Raw genomic sequence first — 21,330 nt, forward strand, 5'->3', positions numbered from 1 at the left:
ACCTTTACAGATACAAGTAGAAATGAAACAGAAAACAAAAAGTGAAATTAATAAATACAAATCTTGTTTTATTTTCTTCTTATAAGGCAAAGAGAAAAACATCTGACAAGGCTCATCAATAAGAAGAGACAGAGACAGAGACTGAAAGAGTGAATGAGATTCAGAGGGAGCAGATACAAAATATTTTGGAAAGAGAGATGTTATAACCAAAGTTATAGGGCAGATATTTAAGGACATGCAAATGCCATATAAAACTAAACAATAATGATTATTAAAATCTTGGTAAAAGTAATGATATTCATGGAGAATATATATTTCTAAAACTAAGTCAAAAAGAAAATATCTGAATAGATCAATAAACATGATATTTTAAATCCCATAAAAGAATTTTCCTCAAAAGGCACACAGTCTACTGTTTTATAGTCGAAATATTCAAAACTTCTAAGAAAAAGGTAAATCCCATTCATCTTAATTGTTCAAAGAATAGATAAAAAAGGAGCCCATTCTTCAATTAATGTAAATAATAATGTAACAGAAAAATTACCCTATTAACAAAACCAAACAAAAATGGCAAAAAATAGAACCATTTCTCTTCTGAAGATAAAGGCAAATCCTAAATGAAATAATAGCAAATAAACCCAGCAGTATGTGAAAAAAGAGAGTTCCCCACTATAATTTAATATTAGGAATCAATATAATTAATTTTCCTAGTAGGTCAGAGGAGCAAAATCAAAGATCATTTTGATAGATGATCTAAAGGCAATTGATAAATTTAATGTCCATTCATATTAAAGATAAAACTCTTAGCAGAAAAGAAATTGAAGAATAGTTTCTTAACTTGATATAAACATCTATGGCATCTTAATAACTGTCATCATGCTTAATGTTGGAACAGAAAGTAATTCTATTTAGAGTTTAAGAATAAGGCAAGTTGCTCAATTCACCGTTAGTATTTAACGTCTTTCTGGAAATGCTAAGTAATGCAATCAAAAAATGGAATGAGGTCTTATAATACTAGAGAAGAGCAATTTTTTAAATCTTCAAATGATATGACTTACCTACATGGAAAAAAAACTCAAGAGAAGCACCTGCAAAACCATTATAACTTCAAGAGATCTCATTAAATTGGTCCTGTAATGAACTCAATAGCTTTCTTACAGATCTATGATTATCACTGTAAGTTCCCTGGTGAAAAGAAAAATGTCTTTCTTCACCACTGAAATTCAGATCCTTATAAATTAAAATATCATGAAAATAAAACCCATACCAAATAATAAGCAAAATATAATATATCCAGGAATAAACTTCTCTATATGGAAAAAACAATAAAATGTTTACCTCTCTATATCTACCTATTCATCTATGTCTTCCATGTAATATAATCCTAGATTTCAACTCCTCAATGTACATAATTCATAACAAACTACCAACATAATTGTTTCATAATTTATTGAGCTATAACTAAAATATAATCGACCCAAAACAAAATTAACCTGTTTCAGTCATCATTTTGGTGACTTTTGGTAAATAAGCAGAGTAGTACAACCACCACCACAATCAAATTTTGGAATATTACTTTCATAAGTTCCCTCGTTCTCTTTCAAGAATCAGTTCATACCTTTTTATTGATAAATGCTATTCCATTGTGTGAATAGACTACGGTTTGCTCATTCATATACCAGTTGATAGACATTTATATTATTTTAAGTTTTTAGCTGTCATGAATAATGCTTTCATGAAAATTAATTAATAGATAAGTCCTTCTATGGGCATATGTATGTTTAACTTTTATAAGAAATGACAAGACTGTTTTCCAAAGTGACATTATGATTTTGAATTTCCACCAGCCTTAGATGAGATTTTCATTTGCTCCCATCCTTACCAATCGGCTCTTTAATTTTAAACTTTCTAGTAGATTTGCCATGCTATTTCACTGTAGATTTAAACTGTGTTTTCCTAATGGCCAAATATGTTGAACATCTTTTCATGTGCTTACTGATAATTTGTGTATTTTCTTTTTTGAAGTGCTCATATTTTTGTCCTTTTGCTTGTCTTCTCAATACTGAATTGTAGTAGTTCTTTAGGAATTGTGTATACAAGTCCTTCACCAGATACGTGTTTTGCAAATATTTTTCCACTGTCTGTGTGTGGCTTGTCTTTTCACTCATTTCCTTAACTGTTTTTCTGATGAGCAAGTCAAATTTTGATAAGTTTATCACTTTTTTCTTCTGTGATTCATGAGGTGGGTGTCCTGTCTAAAGACTTTCTCATGTCCTCTTCTAGAATATGGTTTTTAGCTCTTATGTGTCTCTTATGTGTAGTTCTATGATCCATTTTGACTTAATATTTGTGTAGGGTATAAAGTAAGGGTCAAGTCTTAACTTTCTTCAAAAATACAGAAACAATTTGTATTTAAACTTGACTAAGTTATTCTAAAGGTCATCTGGAACAAGAAACATGCAAGAATAGGCAGTACCACCTTAAAGAAGAGCAATAAGGGGGTTATGCTACATGTGAAATGAAAAGACAGTGTACAGTCACAGTCAATTAAGCCAAGGTCAAACAGGTCAGTACAATACCTACAAAGACCAGACCCAGTCCCAAATGTATGTAACATTACATAATATGATAAAGATGGTAATTCAAATGAAATAGCCACAGTTATATTTGATAGTGATATTGGAACAACTGGCTTACTACTGAGAAAAAAACATTTTATAATAAATTTTAAATGAAAATAATTACAAAGAATTATATAGTCTTGGGGGTGAGGAAGGCCTACCTAATCTAAGCATTCATTCATTCAACAAATATTTCTCAAACAACTTCTATGTATCCAGGTGGGGCTTTCCAGGTACTGGGGGCAGTGAATAAGACAGTGTCCCTTTTACCCCCATGGAGCCTTAACATTCTGTAGTGGGGAAACCAAGAATAAACATAATAAACATGCTAATGTATAAAGCAACAAAGTCAAATAACAAGAAAGAAAATCACTGATAGTTTACATGACTTGCCTAAGGTCACAAAAGCAGAAAAGGACAGAGACAGGATTCAAAACAGGTCTTACTGACTCTGTGTACTATGATTTTAATATAAATATAAATATAATGCTGAATAATCTGCTCTAAGTAGAAAAAAGAATGATCTCTGGATGGTAGGACTATATAAATCTTTCTTCTTTGCATATCTATACTTACTTTTTTTCCCCCACTGGGCAAATATTGCTTGTGTTTAAAAAGAAATAAATAAACAAATGTATTGTGCCAGGCTCTTGACTAACTGTTTTGCACATAATAATTCATTTAATCTTTGTAGGATAATTCCCATTTCACAGGTTAGGAAACTGCATGATAAAGAGCTTAAGTGACTTGCTCAAGGTCATGCAAAGGCTTTTCAAGGACTGACTACTTTTAAAGAATGCATATTGAAAGCCTAGGTCAAAAAGAAAGGTCACTTAACTGCTCCTTCCATTTGTATTGATTCTACCTGTTGAATTAATGAATCTTTCATCCAATTATCCCTCACTTGGCCTAGGTCAGTAGGTCTCACACTGAAATCATGTACACAGTGGAATCACCAGGAGAACTTGAAAACCAACCAGGTCCTCCTACCTCTAGAGATTCTGAGTTAACTAGTGTGGTTTAGGCATCAACTTTTGGAAGCTTCCAGATAATTCTCATGAGCAGCTGAGGTTGACATAGTGTCCTAGGTGAAAAAAGGGAAGCATTCTGTCCCATAAACATTCATTTGATTTGATTGAATCTCCTTATTATTTATGACTTTACTTGATTGAATAATTTGATCGATTTTTAGTTTTTGAAAGCAGGTGTTTGTATATGCATGTCAGATGTGCAAATGTAAAGCTTTATTCAACAAATGTTTGATTATATTGAATGTAATATATATTCAATATAATCTATATACAAAACTATATACAAATGTTTGTTGAATAAACCTTTGCATTTTCACATTCATATACATATACAAATACCTATTTTCAAAACTTAAAAATTGACCAAAGTGTTCAAATATCTTTTGGTATTTGTGCCAGATTTAATATTTGATTTTAATGTGCACTTTATGTAAAACTTATTTAAGAGACAGATTCTCATTATTTGATGAGGCTTTTGTTCTGTTGTGAAGATCTCCTCCAAATTAGAATTTATTTTTCATTTGAACAAGTTTATTTGGAATATATATATATATATATATATATATTCTCCTTTACTTTGCTTTTATTAAAATAGTACATAAACATTTAAAAATTTTATCTTAGGATAAACCATCTGTAAGTAATGTGAATTAATGAGGGAGTGCTTCAACCTTTGTATCCAGACAGTTATTTAACCTGTGTTTCATTTCCATATCCATACCTGGAATATTTTATAGAGCCATATAGTGCTAATACAGTTGTAACCAATATATTCATAATATTTTCCCAGGATTGAGAAAACCTCATAAGTCTGGAGTCTAAATTTTTTTCAGATATCATATTTTTACTTTTAAATTTACTCTATTGATCTGAAATGTGTTCTTTTGTTAAATACTAGCTTCAAATGATTTTTTTTAATTGAATCATCTAAATTATTTAAAATGCGTCCTAATTTTAAGGTAAAATTATGAAAGCATATTGCTAGAAATGTCTGTCTTGAGTTGGAGCCCTGTATAGGGGACAGGAAGGAAAAGATTCAGCAAGTGAAGATACTATTAAGCAATCTGTCTTCTCTTTTAAAGGAGATTCTAAAATTGAAGGACTTAGGGTTGGGTTCTAGAACTATTCTACTTTTATTCATAGACAGAAAACAGGCCTGAACCAGGGATTAGGAAAGCTTACAGGCTATTAGGAAGGTCCTTTTTAGGAAAACCATAGCTATTAGTCTGCTGCTGAGGAAGTTGGGCTCCTTTCAAAGAATCTCTTAATTATCTCTCCTATTGCTGAAGCTGCAGTTAACATATAGAAAAGAGTGCTTCTCTTTAATGAATTCCCAAATGCTGTGGCATTTATTAAGGAAATATTTAAGTAGACCCATTGTTCAGAGGATATTTTATTCTTTTCTTTCTACCACTGCCCCTGCCTCAGCTTATTAGCTTCCTAGTGGGAGGTTAAAAGAAATCCATGAGAATATATTGTATTCTCTGTCTGCCCTCTATTCCTTACTTAACTTTGTACTTAACTGGAACAAAAATAAAAATAAGTTCAGACCCTAGTGGATGCTGATTTAAAAAACTCTTAAGCGGGATACAAGTTGTTTAGCTCTACTGAGATTGTTTTCTTAGTCCTCTCAGTCATTAACATGAGGAAAATTAAAATTCATTAGTATTCATTTCTTTTCACTGTGTATTTATACAGTATTTAATATAAGTGAGGTTTGGTATTCAGTTCTGAGATACAAAGATGAATAATACAGACTTGGATTCTGGCCACATAAACTTACAATATAGTTAGGGAAATAAATATGTGCTTATACAATGTAATAAGCAGCACATAAAAGGAAGACACCTGATGAGCACTTATCCAGGCTTGGGAGAACAGCACGCTTCCAGGATGAGGTGCGTGAATTTGCCTTTAGGGAAAACTGGGTGAATAGAACTGAAAAACAGTAAAAATACTGATGTAACTGGACCTTAAGTATCTGTAGAGGTGTGAGAGAAAGTGAGAGGATATATAACCTCTCTTTGGGGGAGTGCTGCTGGAATAAGAGCAGTCTTTTAATGAATACACATCCAAATCACATTTGCAAAAGAAATGTTAAGCAAAGAAATTAAGAATATTGGTAGGAAAGTGGTTGACATGGAGTACATACAACCTGGATCCCTGAACCCCAGGTAGAATCCTTGATCTTAACAGATATACCTCCTCTCAGTCTGAAATAAATAGAATTACTATCATAGCCCCAAAAGAGATGCTACTTGCTTGCTTTTTCACTTTCAAGATTCCTATGGTTTAATGTCATGTGAAACCTGAACTTGGGGGTACTTAAAATTTGGACTTTATAGAAAGAGCAAAAATGGAGTTGAATTTAATATGAGGCAGAATATTAATACACAAAATATAATGTATCGGCTCCCCCTTGCCTCTGACCCGCAGATTTGGAGGGAATGCGATGAAATGCTGAAGATCTGAAAGGACCAGCCAGGGGATGGACTCAAGGCGCAGCAGCACAAGAGTAAAGCCAAAAAGTCACTCCTCATATTTATTGAACAAATGAACTTAAACATCTAAAGAATTCTGAGTATGGGGTTCAACACATTATCAACACACAATCATTATCTGACCTTGAGTCTAGCCCTAGGGCATGACGCTCCTCAAGGACACCGAAACCATGTGAGGGCGGTCATGAGTTGTAGGAACTGTTTTGGCTCTAATCATTCTGTTGTAGGAAAAATAATCAAGCCATATGTATTTGTACATTTGATTTCTATTCTACTTGATTTGTGTATTAATCCCACAATAATGACATAAAATTTAGTCCTAAAAATAATTTGGTATTCCTCCTCAATAAAGAAGGCCCCTATTCAGAGAAGTTAGAAAAAGAGAAGAATCTCCTCTTGGGCTGTCTACATCTCTCTCCCCTTTTTACCTTCAAATTTGGCTGAAACTTTTCTATGTGTCCCACACTGTTCTTTTGCCTAGGTCTGAGAGGTCCTTCTATAGAGTACTTATTAGTATCTCCAGATTTTCTAAGGTTTCATGTGAAATCTAATCTGTATTACTGAAATTAGTAGAAACATGCTTTTTTTTTTTTTTTTTTTGCTATTTATTCTGCAAAGTTTCTGCCACTACTTTTTACTAATAATTTTCCTGCTTGCTTAAGATTTACATCCATTTCCCAACCTAACAATCTTTGGTCCTTGACTACTGTCTCTCTGTCCTGCCCCTGATGTAGAAATAGGCAAAGTATTTTAAATTCTACTCCTTATTTTTGAGATGAGTAACCATCTGATTGAGATCTTGGAACTTAAAACTGATTTCCCACAACATGTTCAGTCCTTCAGTCAAGAAGCATTTATGGTATGCCAATACATTTCCAAACATTGTGCTAAGCACAGGGGATAATATAAAGAATGATACTGTTGCCGGGGTTCTTGTTTGCAGAGTCGAAGAATGAATTTAGCAAACACCCAGGGTAGAAGAGCCAAGGAGAGACTTTTATTTAGAAATAAAGTGAGAGGAAAGAGCTCCTGGCTCATACCAGTAGGGGACAAGTGAGCCCAGGGTGGTATGTTGTCTAGGGGATTTATAGGCAGTTGAGGATTTGTGGGAATTCAGGGCTTAGATGTGAACTTGTACTACCTGCCCTGCCCTCAAGGTGGGCTGGGTCATTGTCTGCTTGCTAGGGCTGTTTACAGTGAAGTCATGGGTTATGCTGAGATACCCTTGTGGAACACTCAAACATTCCAGACCAAGTTTCTCCTGGTCTTTTGACCTTTAACTGATCTCACTGAAGATGTCTATATTCCTAGTCTGGTATCTTTACCCTAGAGAATTAGTGTGACCTTTACTTTGCATAATGCTGAACACAGAGTTTTGATAGGGACTTTACATTGTTACATTGCTGGACTGTAAATATCCTGCCTTGCTTTTCCCGGAGGTCCTCACCCTACTCTGACTATACCCACTGTCCCTGTCTCAATACCAAATTTATGCTTTCAAGGAGCATATAGTCAAGTGGGCAGGAACATGGGTACAATGATGCTTCTATAAAACATAATACAACACCCCATTCATCTTCAGCAGTTCAAGTATTTTATTATTTGGCCAATTGATACTTAATGTCATATTGGATGATAGAAACCTTGTATTTATCTCAAAGCAATCCATCACCCTATTGCAGGTTACATTTCCCTTGTCGATGTTTTCTCTTTCTCTACCTATTGTATATCTCTATTACAGTTCTTGGCAAAATTAAAATTTTAAGTCAAATTTATTGAGAAAAATTTACCACCATAATATAGTCATTTAACTACCACCACAATCAAGACTTAGAAATTTTCCATCACCCTAAAAAGTTCCCTTTTGCTCCTTCTTAGTCTAATCTGTCTGTATACTCCCATCCCCTGCAACTGAACTGATTATTCTCCCTCTAGTTTTGCCTTTATCAGAATGTCATATAAATAGAATCATACAGTATGAGTATCCTACTCCTCATGGGTCAGAAGAACCATATCTGTGAATAAAGACAGCTAGTAAGGAATGGCTATGTAATATACTCCTTTTAATCACTGCAACAAATTCCCATGATTTAGGAATTACTAGATAAACATTGAAGGTGAGATTAGGTAAAACTCACAAGATTATGGAGAGTAAATAATTAACAGTAAGGTGGAATAAAATCTGTATTTTAAAACTTTAAAAAAAGAACCTTGTTTTGCAGTGAAAAATGTTTTCCCCATTCATTTTATATATGTGTATTAAACTCTGCCTAGGTACCAGCAAGAGTGTTAAGCAACTTAATGTTCTCATGAAGCTTGCATTCCTAAAGAAAAGACAGTAAGCAATTGAACAAATAAATAAGTGTGGTCATTTTGGGTGGTGATAAATATATAAAAGTTAAAATAGGAAAATGTGATATAGAGTCAGTGGGCATGAAGACAGGGTATTTAGATAGACTTGAAGTCCCCTCTAAGGAGGTGGTATTTGAGACAAATAACAAGGACTGAGCTCTATAAAGATGACTGTCCCAGAAAGAGAGGAAACAGAGTGAAAATGCCCTGAAGCAAGAATATGCTTGATAAATTCATAGATTAGATGGGAGGTCAGTGTTGACTATAGCATAATGAGAGAGGTGGAGCATAGCAGATGATGAAGTCAGGCAGGCAGGGAACAGCCAATTCTTGTAGACTTTTGAAAGTGATGGTAAGTCATTAGATTTATTCTAAGTGCAGTAAAAAGCCTTTTAGAGGGATTTAAGCCTGGGAATAACATGTTCTTAGTAATGGGCTTAAGAGATCATTCTCTCTACTGTGAAGAGATTGAATTCTAAGGCACAAGAATGGAAATTGAAAGACCCATTTGAAGGCCTTTCAGCAATTCAGGTGAGATATGATAATAACCTAGACTAGGGAGTGAAGATGGACAGAAGCCAACGGATATGTGATATTTATTGAAGGTAGAACTGATGGGACTTGTTTATAGACTGGACTTGAGATGAGTGACTCCTAGTTTTAAACAATATAGCTGATTGAGAAGGTGAGATCAGAAAGTTTTAGGAATCAGCTTTGACCAAGGTAATTTTGAGAAGCCCATAAGCTAACCAAGGACAGAAATCTAATATATCATTGCACATGTGTTGGAGTCTGGAGGTCAGTGCAGAAATCATGGTTAGAGATACAAATTTGGGATTTGTTGATATTTTGATGACACTCAGGTAACTAGATAAGATGTCTTAAGAATGTGAACTGAAAAAGCCAAAGATTAAATCCTGAAATACTGCAATATTTATGGGTAGAACATAAAATTTAACACCAATGAAGAAGACTAAGAAGAGGAAAGCAATGAAGTAGGAGAAAAATCAGGTGAATCTGTATCACACAAACCAAGAGAGCAAAATATGTCAAGTAAAATGTGGTAAACTCTAGTCTAATGTTTCTGACAGGTTGAATACGATGAGGACAGAGAAATGACCATTGGACATGGATGCCAGTGGTGACTGTTTCATCTTGTATAACCCACTAGAAAGCAGAGTCTGAAACAAAGGCTACAGTGAAGGTAGATTATTTAAAGACATGATTTTAGGAAATAGGAATGGAGGACTTGAAAGGGTGGAACAGGGAAGGAGGGAAGTTAATACATGTGTGCATTAACTTCATCATCTTGGTAGACTCAGTCATCCTAGAACCTTCTAAGAAGCTGAATAATTTGCCATAGAATTGCCTATGGGATAGAAGAGAAGAACATTAATCCATAGGCTCCTATCTCCCACTGTTCAAGGGACAGGATGTTCACTTTGCATTTCCAGGTTTTTACAAATTTCACTGTTGAGAGATGCTGCCCTCAGTGGAATCAAAGAAGTATCAGGACAGTAAGAAAAAGACATAAGGTACAGTTGAAAGAGGTCTTGCCATATTTTACTGGCAAAAAGCTGATTGCTCCAGTGACAATTGGAATTAAAGGTTAGAACAAAAGATAAAATAAGATAGGAAACAAGAAGGTCTGATTATATCCATTCCTTGCACCACTCAGATCTTCTTAGGCTATCACAAGACCTTCAGAATAACAGATGACCTTCATTTCCACAAGACAATACTGCAGGTTAAGTTGAACAAACTATAATCCCAATGCTGCAACTGTACTGAGGCTGTGATTTACATTTATTAACATCCTTCTCTATCACCTATTCTGGACTCCCCTTACCTTTTGCCATCCCTTTACCCTGTCAAAGTTGTTTGCCTTAGTGGTGACCCCGCCCTTCCTCCCTAAAGGGTCTGGGTCCTTAGTTGCTCTGCATTTGTATGGCTGTCATGGGAGTATTTAGAAATGCCCCAGTGAGTTCCTTAGGTTCTATAAAGTAATGTAGATGGAAAAAAATTGAAAAAATAATAGTAGCTTAAATTGTGTATATTTTTTGCAGAATCTAAGCACTGTAAACACATATATCAGACACATAGATATGTTAGTACCATTTCCTTATAATAAAATCCAGTGGTGGGTACTACTGTTCTCTCTGTTATAAAGATGAAGAAACTGAGACTTAGAAAGTCTTAGCTGGACTGTTAGTCAGAGTTACAGAGAAACAGAACCAATAGAAGATATATACACACACATATATATGTGTATATTTATTTAAATGTATGTGTAATATTTATATATGTTTGTATTGATATAATATATATAAAGAGTTTTATTGTAAGGAATTGGTTCATATGATTATGGAGCCTGACAAGTCCTTCAGGATGAGTTGACAAGCTGGAGGCCCAGGAGAGCCCATCATATACTTCCAGGCTAAAGGGCAGCAGGCTTGAGACCCAGGGGGAACTGCTGTTAGAATCTGAAGGCAAAGAAAGCTCCTGTTCTAGTAAGGCAGGAGGAATTTTCTCTTATTCACAGAAGGGTCAACTTGTTTTATTCAAGCCTTCAGTTGATTGGATGAGGCTCACCTACATTAGGGATGGCAATCTGCTTTACTCATTCTGTCCATTCAAATGTTAATCTCATCCAGAAAACTCTCACAGACATATCCAGAATAATGTTTGACCAAAACATGGATACCCTGTGGTCTACTCAAACTGATGCATAAAATTAACCATCATAACTGGTAAAGGCTGATGTATTTATTAAAAAGTAATTTTGAGAAATATCTATAAGGGTAGGTTTACCTAGAGACCTATAGAGATGGCAACTCAGAGGGATGAGTAGGAAAGAGCCTAGCATTTAGAAAGAATTTTTATTTGAAGAGAATAAATGTTAATGCATGTATGTATGTTGATAGATGAGCCAAAAGAAAGGTAAAAATAAAATGCTTCAGAGGAAATAATATAAATGCAAAAGTGAAGTCTTGGGAAGGCCAGACACTGAACTGATTCCACGCTAGGCTAATAGGGTTGAAACCCTGCATTAGGATGGCATCCAAAGCCGTGTAAGTTCAGGCCCCAACCCACCTTTCCAGGCTCAACTTCGATCACTCTCAATTTTACACATTAAAAATCTCTGATTATTCTAAAAACATTATGTTTTCCATTCCTCGGGGCCTTTCCTCTGCCTTTACCTTCATTTAAGAACAGCCCTCCCAAAGATCCCGCACAGTGAACTCCACCTCACTCTCTAATATGCAGCCAGTTCCAGCCACAGGGCAACTCCCTTTGGGTAGCTTCCTCCAGCTTCCTGAAATAGAGCCTGTTACATCTGTCCTTGCTACTCTGAAGTTACTTTATAGGTGCCTTATAGTTTTGATCACATAACATGGAAATGTTCGTTTCTCTGTCAGCTCCCTCCATTAGGCTGCAGATTGGGCAATAACCTTTTCTTTTGTAATCCCATTATCAAGCACACTGTCCACCATACTGTTTGTTCTCAAAACTCATTTCAATGAATGAAACCATGAAGAAAGTGTAACTGGTCCAGCTGAAACTCGGGACATATTCACATGTTGAATGAACTTCCAACATTTATAATAACTCGATAGGAAACTGCTATTCCATCTCAAACTTGCCTCTGCAAGCTCACAAGAATACAGAGTGCAAAATGCCCAGGGCTGATAAGACAATGCCCCTAGGGTTAAGACTAGCACCTAAAGCACTGACTGATCACTCTTGTCAGTATACGGACACTTGCTTTGCCCCCCAGAATCAGATGGCCCCTGAAGATGGCATGAGTACCCCTAGGCTATTAGCAGTTGTGTTGAGGGATGCTGTATCATTTTCCACTGTGCTACGTAGAAAGATGAAATTGAATGACAAAGGCTAAAGGTCCTGCCTGAGGCTAAAGAAAGAGCCTGAATTTGAGTTCTACAAACTCTGGCCCCACTCACAGGTTTGCAACATAACATTCTTTACTTCAGCAGAGCTACTAATAGTTTAAGCACTTACAGTAATAAACAGAAAATACAAACAATGCTTTTCCCCAATAGGCCCTCTCAATGGGTGTCAGTTATCTACTATAATTTTTCTCCAACCAGCTGACAGAATTAATGAAAGATGTTCTGTTATATATATATATATATATATATATATATATATATATATATATATATATATATATAACCACTTAGTTATAAAGCTGATCTTAGTATACCATGCCCAATCTGAGTCTTATATTTCTTATATGAGATTTATAGCCAGTTTTGAATTTGCTGCTGCTCCTGTTTGTTTCCCATTGTATTTCTCTGTGCTAGCAAACCTGTAAATAGTTTACATGTGGGTTCAATTTTTTAGTCCATTTCCTTGTCAGGTTCTCAGGTTTTGAGCCTTTTAAAATGGCAGAAGTAATCAGAACCGGATTTAGGCAATGGGAAATGGCACTTAACAAATGTGTTACTAGAACCTTCTCTCATGTCCCCTTATTCTTTCCCTTTACCACCAAATTTTCTGCAATAAAAAGTCCTTAGCATTTCAGAAACAGGCTGCCCTCCATTACAGGGGGTCTATTCAGCAACTCTACCCATGTGTCATGGCCAAGTCAGATCCTGAATTTATTTCATTTCTGTTATAGTCAAAACTGTCTTTATATATACCTATATTTAATGGTTTTCTCTTGGGACTAGAGTAATTCATATTTTATATGATATAACTTAATTTTATGATGTGTCTGGTATAAAAATTTTTTTTTCTTCTCTACTCCTTTAAGACAATGACAATTTGATTTTCCATTTATGGTAACATTAATGTAATCTGGAATTTAAGCACATCGTTTCTGCCTAGTTTCTAACAGCAATCTCATTTGCCAAGCACCAGATTGTGTGCAGTCTTTAATACATATCTAGTCAATATCACAGAGGACTTTGGCTGAGTAACCTGTCACAGAAGAAGGAGGGGAAGCAAAAACTTCTCATGATGGCCTCTTATCTTTATTATACTTCCATGATAAACTGCCAACCACCTAGCTTCAGAAAGTTGCAGAACTGCCTCTGCATGTAAGCATAATGGTGCATGTTAGATTTCCATTTTAAGTTCTATGAATTTCATCTGAGTAAAGGTCCTCATACCATGTTAGTTTGAAAGGCATAATGTTTCTTTCTTTTTTTTTTTATTAAGGTATGATTGATATACGCTCTTATGAAGGTTTCACATGAAAAAACAATGTGGTTACTGCATTTACCCATATTATCAAGTCCCCACCACACACCCCAATGCAGTCACTGTCCATCAGTGCTGCAAGTTGCCAGAGATCCACTATGTCCCTTCTCTGTGATACACTGTTCTCCCCGTGATCCCCCACACCATGTGTACTAAACATAATACCCCTCAGTCCCTTTCTCCCTCCCTCCCCACCTGCCCTCCCACACCCCTCCCCTTTAGTAACCACTAGTCCCTTCTTGGAGTCTGTGAGTCTGCTGCTGTTTCGTTCCTTACGTTTTGCTTCATTGTTATACTACACAAATGAGGGAAATCATTTGGCATTTGTCTTTCTCCACCTGGCTTATTTCACTGAGCATAATGTCCTCTAGCTCCATCCATGTTGTTGCAAATGGTAGGATTTGTTTCTTTCTTATGGCTGAATAGTATTCCATTGTATATATGTACCACATCTTCTTTATTCATTCATCTACAGATGGACACTTAGGTTGCTTCCATATCTTCATAATGTTTCTTATAAAAAAAATACCTAAAAGCTTCCACTGTATGTCATTAATGATACCCATAAACTCCTTCCCACTGCCAATATTGCTGTCAATCAGGGAAATTAGTGCTAAGAAAAGTGCTATGCTCGAATAAAGCAGACTGGGCCTGGAAGAGTTCATTCCAGTTCCATTGTTCTTAGGTACCATGCTGCTCTAGCATAATAGCAATGAGGCTGAATCTCTGACACTGTGCATTTTAACTAGAATATTTTGACATTCTGATACTCATGTCAAAGGGAGAAAAAAGGATACTTTCTATTTTGCACACTAAAGAACATCATTTTTTAGAAATCACTTTAAAAAGTTAGGCAAATTCAATTTTATAGAATCATATACACCTATAAAAAACTGCCCCAGAAACACATGACCTATGTTAGCTCACAGTTTTTATTCAGCTCTTCTTTCCAGCCAAGATCAATCTGTCTTCTCCCACCAACTGTGTAAAATATCTCTACTAAATTTCTTGGGGTATTCCTATGAAAATCAGGCTGGGCACAAGGAATTTCTGAATTCTGATTAAAAATATTTATAGTCTCTTAATGCAAATATTGGAATATCATCAGAACACTAATGATACTCTGCACTACATCTTCTTTTCATCTATTCTGACAGTTAACATTAGAGCTGACTCAGTGCCTGGCTGAGGTAAGGACTCATGTGAAAGCTGCCTGGCTGAGTTTCAAGCTAAATAAAACAGAGGTGAGTATGTTGGGGTAAAGGGTTGAGAAAGGGCCAGGGGCATTATTTAGAGAATGCTTAAACCTGGGGGTTTTCTTACAACTATGTTCCTAAAACCTTAGAACTCAATGAGCATCATGCCCTGTGCTTGACCCAGAAAACTTTATCTGTCATCTAGACATTGTGAAACAAGCTGAGACCTTTACAGTGCCTCAAGAGCATGCCTTGTCCACACTTCTGTTACCTGTTAATTACCATTTTTCAAAACGAAGTTACAAATGGCCATTGCCAGTTTGTAAATTCCTTGAAGGCAGGGTCTCTTCTGTTCATTTTTGCATCTCAGGAGCTGAGTATAATGACTGGCGTATAATAAGAAACCAGTACTCATGTGTTGAAAGAACGAATGAGCACCCCGGCAGGCCAATAAGTGGCCAATAGGGAAGTATTAATCCTAACCTTTAATACTGTACTGAAAACTCTTTTTATTCTAACTGTGAAAGAAGCTTAGTAAAGTGTAATACAGCTTCAGACTTATAGAACATGTAGGACAGCAAAGACCAAACAGAGCCTTTGTGCTGATTAAGGTTAGTTCTCCTTCAAAGGCCTAGGCAGACTGGGCCTCACACAAGGATATATAGTTTGGTGAGGTGAATGAGGTTTGAATTTCAACCCTGACACAGCCCCTTGTGCACAGCGCAACCCAAAAAGCCTCAAGGAGATTGACTTAGAGGACTACCTCCCCAAAGCCCCATTTGCTGATCTTTGTACCTCAGCAGAGAAGTGTTCCCTGCAGATAGGATAACGATTTATGTTAATAGATCCTCAATGACTATTGAAGCTATTGTACCTGTCACTATTTTAGGCTTATGATTTTTAAATTGTTTCCAGGTATAAATACATATTTGCTCTAAAGCAGTTTTTCTAAGGAAGTAATTTTAAAAAATCAAATAAGGATGCTCCTTCTGATTTATCAAATGAACTTAACAAACCATTGTACTGATAGAGAGTCAAAATTAAATGCTAGGACACAAGTAATGAAGCAATGAACATTTAATTGAGAATTTACCATAAAACTAATTATGTTCTAAATTCAAGAAAGTTTGCAAATACCTAGGGGCAAACAGAGGCTCACAGTGAGGTGTCTCCTTCTTTCATGATAAACACCATTCCAGTTCGTCCTTGTTTCACGGCATCTGGCACATACTACATTGCACAAGATTGCACTGAAAAGCCAAGGAGATTCTCTTACGATCTCCATAATCTAAGAGATTTCTAATCATTTCAGCTACTTAGAGCAGACACACTCTGTTTTTGATCATATAAACAAATTAGTCTACGTCAAAAGGAAAGTTTTTTTTTTTAATTTTAAAACAGATTTTATTGTGAAATAATTTTAGACTTACAGAAAAGTTGCAAAAAATAGCAGGATTCACATATGCCTTTCCCCAGTTTTTCCAATGTTCATATCTTACACATCCATACTACAATGATCAAAACCAGGAAATTAACACTGATAGGATATTATTGTTAATATTAACATATTATTAACTAAATAACAGTCTTTCTTGGAATTTCACTTTTTTTCCTGCTAATGTGGCATATTGCATTGATTGATTTTCAAATGTTAAAATAACCTTCATTCCTCGAATAAACCCCACCTTGTTGAAATGTGCTTGTGCTTTTGAGGTATAATTTAAGAATACACTGCCAACCTGATATCAAGATTTATCTGTTTTCTTCCAAGATTTATTTAGCTTTAGCTCTTATATTAGGTTTGTTGATCTACTTTTTATTTATTTATTTGTTTGTTTTAATGTTTTATTAAAAAATTAAAAAACAATAAGAAAACACATAAAAAAACAATGTGGTTACTACATTTACCCATATTATCAAGTCCCCACCCATACCCCAATGCAGTCACTGTCCATTAGTGCAGTAAGATGCCACAGATTCACTATGTGCCTTCTCTGTGCTACACTGTTCTCCCTGTGATCCCCCACACCATGTGTACTAAACATAATACCCCTCAGTCCCCTTCTCCCTCCCTCCCCACCCACACTCCCACACACCCCTCCCTTTTGGTAACCACTAGTTCATTCTTGGAGTCTCTGAGTCTGCTGCTATTTTGTTAAAAGGAAAGTTTTAAAGTACTTGAATTCACTGTACAAAGAAGAAACACTGGGAATATAGCCCCTATCATGTGGAAGTGCTACCTAGTTGAAGGTATGCTTACCTGCAGATGATGTGGAACAGGTACACAGATACAGGTAACAACCCTTATGTTCAGTGGTCTGTGTAACCTTTGCAAAAGAAGTAGTGATGAAATAGTCTATAGAAATAAATGACTTTTGTATTGCAAGATGTGACTATATATTTTTACTAGAGTCAACTTTGATTTTTAATTAAAAAGAACCACAAAATAAATACATTTTAGAGAAATTTAAAAAAGATGATACACAAAGCAATAAAAACACCTATTGTCCCACAGTGCAAGGTAATAACTACTGTGATAGCTTTGGTCAGTATCATCCCAGGACACTTTTTATCCATTAGCATATGCTGTTAGGAAAACTAGTTCAAACTCCACATACTGTTCCTAATCTGGTTTTTCAAATTAATTATATATTTATTCATATATTTTTTGCTTGTTGCTGCAGTTGTTCTTGCACAATATTCAGTTCTTTCTTTGATTTTACATATAGAAATCTATTTTAATGGGTCCCTGAGGAGTGCCAGAGGAATCCCAAACCTTCGCAATCCCCCACACAATGCTTTCCCTGGGCAGGTGTGACAGCATGTTGGTAAACCCAGGAGAACAACGAAATATAAGAGGCCTGCAGCCTTTTTCTAGGTCATAGAAAGACTCCTAGAGTAGGGATGACTTCATAGAAAATCTAGGTCAGAGGTCACAATTAGCACCTGTGGTCTGTAGTAGGCAGAATAATGACCCCCCAAAAGATGTCATAATCCTAATCCCTGGAATATGTGAATGTGTTAATTTACAGGGCAAAAGGGAATTTAACTTTGATTAAAGTTAAGAGCCTTGAGATGGGGAGATTATCCTGGGTTATCCAAATGGGTCTAATATGATCACATGAGTCCTTTAAAGTGGATAAACTTTCTCAACTGTGGTCAGAGAGAGCTATGACAACAGACAGAGGGATGGATATGACATTGCTAACTTTGAAGATGGAGGATGTGGGCCATGAGCCAAGGTGTGTGGTTGATCTCTAGAAGCTGGATAAAACAGAGACACAGAATCTCCCAGAGAGTCTTCAGAAAGGAACACGGTCTGCCAACACATTAATTTTAGCTCAGTGAGATCTATGTCAGATTTCTGACCTACTGAATTATAAGATGATAAATTTGCATCATCTTATGCCACTGACTTTGTGCTAATTTGTTACAACAGCAATAGAAAATTACTATAGATGTCCACAGGCTAGATAGGACCTGATGCCAGGAAATTTCACATAAAATCTTATTTCTGCTTTCTTGAAATCCCAGAAGATCTGTGAACATGGGTCCACATTTGCACAGAGAAGCATTCTGCTAAAACCAAATAATGCTCCCACCCCTTTTCTAACCGGACAAGTTGTTTCCCAGGTCATCACAGTCCCACCACCCACCTGCCTCAGCTACCTATTTACAATCTAGTTACTACAGGTGTTTGATTATCTACAGCATAGATCTAGGCATATGGACTCAAAATAGCCTTACATAATTTAGCAGACCCTTAACATTATGTAAAAATAGTAGAATAACTTCGACGTGGCCAAAGAATATATTGGAGATGGTCAAGTCTGTAGGTAGTCCACTGAGTTTCCTACACTGGGGAAGACTGAGGGGCTGCAGCTGAGAGTGACAGCTGAGGGAGTCTTGCAGTCAGAAATAAAGGACACTGCTGCAGTGACCTAGAAGCGTAAGAACAAAGAAAGTCAGCAGTAATGAGGACATCTCACTGAGGGCCAGAAATTGCCCTTTCCTTATGCTTTGGCAAGATATAAGCAAGATTCCCAGAATTTAGGATTCACAACACCAAGGAAAATGGAAACCATAAACTGACTAAGATTAATTTTGCTCCAGGGTGATGGATAGTATAGTTAAATCCTTTAAAAGAAGAAAGAGAGGGAGGGAGGGAGGGAGAGAGAGAGAGAGAGAGAGAGAGAGAGAGAGAGAGAGAGAGAGAGAGAAAGAAAGAAAGAATTTTACTCTTTTAAAAAGAAAGAAAAAACAGTAATTAGGGTATATAAAATGCAATCATGTAAAAGAAAAGCTGCATTAAAGGTTAATTAAAATCATTTTGGGTTCATCTATTAGGTCAAAAATAAAGCACAAGAATAAAGGTGATAAAAATTATAATGTAAAATTCACTACACTGAACAGAAAAGTCCCATATCATCATAAGAGTTCTTATCTATCTTTCACACCCATCCGCAGAAGAGAACATAAAAAATATACCACTTTACCCCACTCCTTCTTCCCTCTTTGAGATCTGGAACAGGAGAGGACAGGAGTTAATCATCAATTGTTTTAAATCTACATTCATCCTATGGCAGGAAGCTTTATAGTGTTATTGAATAATAGAAATTAGGTTGTGTTACCTATTCAAGGAAATTTATATTTCTTGAATGCTTACATTTGTGACAGGCTTTTTTCAATAAATTTTCTTAAGATTAAGTTTCATATCCAATACAATGCAAGTAAACATTTTAAGGGTACACTTTGATGAATTTTGAAAAATTTACATACCCATGAAATCATTCCCCCATTGAAGATACACAGAACATTTCAACTACCCCTAAGACAGATATGGAAATATTCATAAAGTTCCCTCATGCCTATCTGATGTCAATTTCAACCCATCCTCCTAGGCAATTGATGATCTGATTTCTATCATGAATTAGTTTTGCCTCTTTTAGAACCTCACATAAATAGGATAATATATTATGTGGTTCTTTTTGTCTGACTTTTTAAATTCAATTTTAAACTTTAAGAATTCATTCATATTATATTGCATATATTTGTTCCTTTTCGTTGTTGAGTAGTATTCTATTCATTGCATGAATAGAAACAGTCTATATATTCACCTGTTGGTGGATCTGGTTTTTAGTTTTGGATTATTATGAATAAATCTATTATGAGCTTTTGTGTGTAAGAATTTATGAGTATCTTTCTCTTGTGTTAATACCTAGGAGTAAAATTGCCATGTCTTATGGTAAGCATATGATTCACTTTATAGAAAGCTGACAGACTATTTGAAGTGGTTATACCACTTTTTTACAATTTACTCTTCTAAAAGCAAACTATTAGTGTTTCATTTGCTCCACATCTTCACCAACACTTGGTATCATTACTCTTTTAATTTTATTTCACTGTGGTTTAAATTTGTATTCCCTTAACCTCTAATGATATTGAGAACCTTTTTGCATTCTTATTGTCTGCTTGAATACCCTCTTTTGTGACTTTTTGTATTGGATGATTTTCTTCCCCTTATTGAGCTGTAAAGTTTCTTTACAAATCCCTGTTACAAATCCGTCGTAAAGTATGTGTTGCAGGTATTTTCTTCCAGTCTGCATATTGTCTTTTCAGTTTCTCAGTGGTGGCTTTTGAAGAGTAGAAGATTTAATTTTAATAAAGTCGAATCTATCATGTATTTCCCTTTTCTTTTGTGGTTAGCACATAAGAAATCTTTGTCAACCCCAAAAGTTGCAAAGACTCTGTCCTATTTTTTTCCTTCTGTAAGGTTTATAGTTTTAGCTTTTATGTTTAGATGTGATCCATTTCTAACTAATTTTGGCACAAGAGATGAGACAAAGATCAAAGTTCATTTTTTTCCCATATAATCAATTATTCCAATGCCGTTTTTTGAAAAAGTCTATACTTTTCCCTTTGACATAGACACCTTCATTCAGATTAATTGACCATATATGTGTAGGTGTACTTCAAGGCTTTTCTTCCATTGTGCTATGAATGTCTTTATCTTTATGAAAATATTACACTGTCTTGATTGTTTAACTTTGAATTCAAGAAGTATGAGTCATCCAACTTTGTTTTTTTTTGTCAAAATTGTTTTGATTATTCTAGGTCTTTTGCATTTATTTCCATGTAAATTTTAGACAGTTTCTTAATTCCTACTAACAGCCCTGCTATAATTTTGATAAGAGATTATTTTGGATTTATTGACCTATTTAGGGAAAATGGACATCTTAATGGTATTGAGTCTTCTATTCTATGAACATGATATATGTATTTATTTAGATTCCATTTCATTCTGCTCAGCAATGGTTTATAGTTTTTAGTGTAGAAATCTGAAATTAATCCTAAATGTTACTTGGTTTTTAATTCTGTAGCATTTTTATTCATTTGCTAATTT

The 21,330-nt window shown here is 35.3% G+C and overlaps 1 long non-coding RNA gene across 2 annotated transcripts in view; it reads left to right on the forward strand.

Moving 5' to 3' along the window:
* The first annotated feature begins 4,289 nt into the window (after positions 1–4,289).
* The window catches only part of LOC130682874 (uncharacterized), a 62,072-nt gene continuing 45,031 nt past the window's right edge, over positions 4,290–21,330 (forward strand). Inside the window, exons 1-3 of one of the 2 annotated variants that reach the window (XR_008996273.1) lie at positions 4,290–6,167; positions 9,960–10,040; positions 14,889–14,975. This is a non-coding gene — a long non-coding RNA (uncharacterized LOC130682874). The remainder of the gene's footprint in view (positions 6,168–9,959; positions 10,041–14,888; positions 14,976–21,330) is intronic. The other variant, XR_008996274.1, reaches the window with a different exon arrangement.

Source organism: Manis pentadactyla, chromosome 3 (genome assembly GCF_030020395.1).
Source record: "Manis pentadactyla isolate mManPen7 chromosome 3, mManPen7.hap1, whole genome shotgun sequence".
NCBI classification, from domain to species: domain Eukaryota; kingdom Metazoa; phylum Chordata; class Mammalia; order Pholidota; family Manidae; genus Manis; species Manis pentadactyla.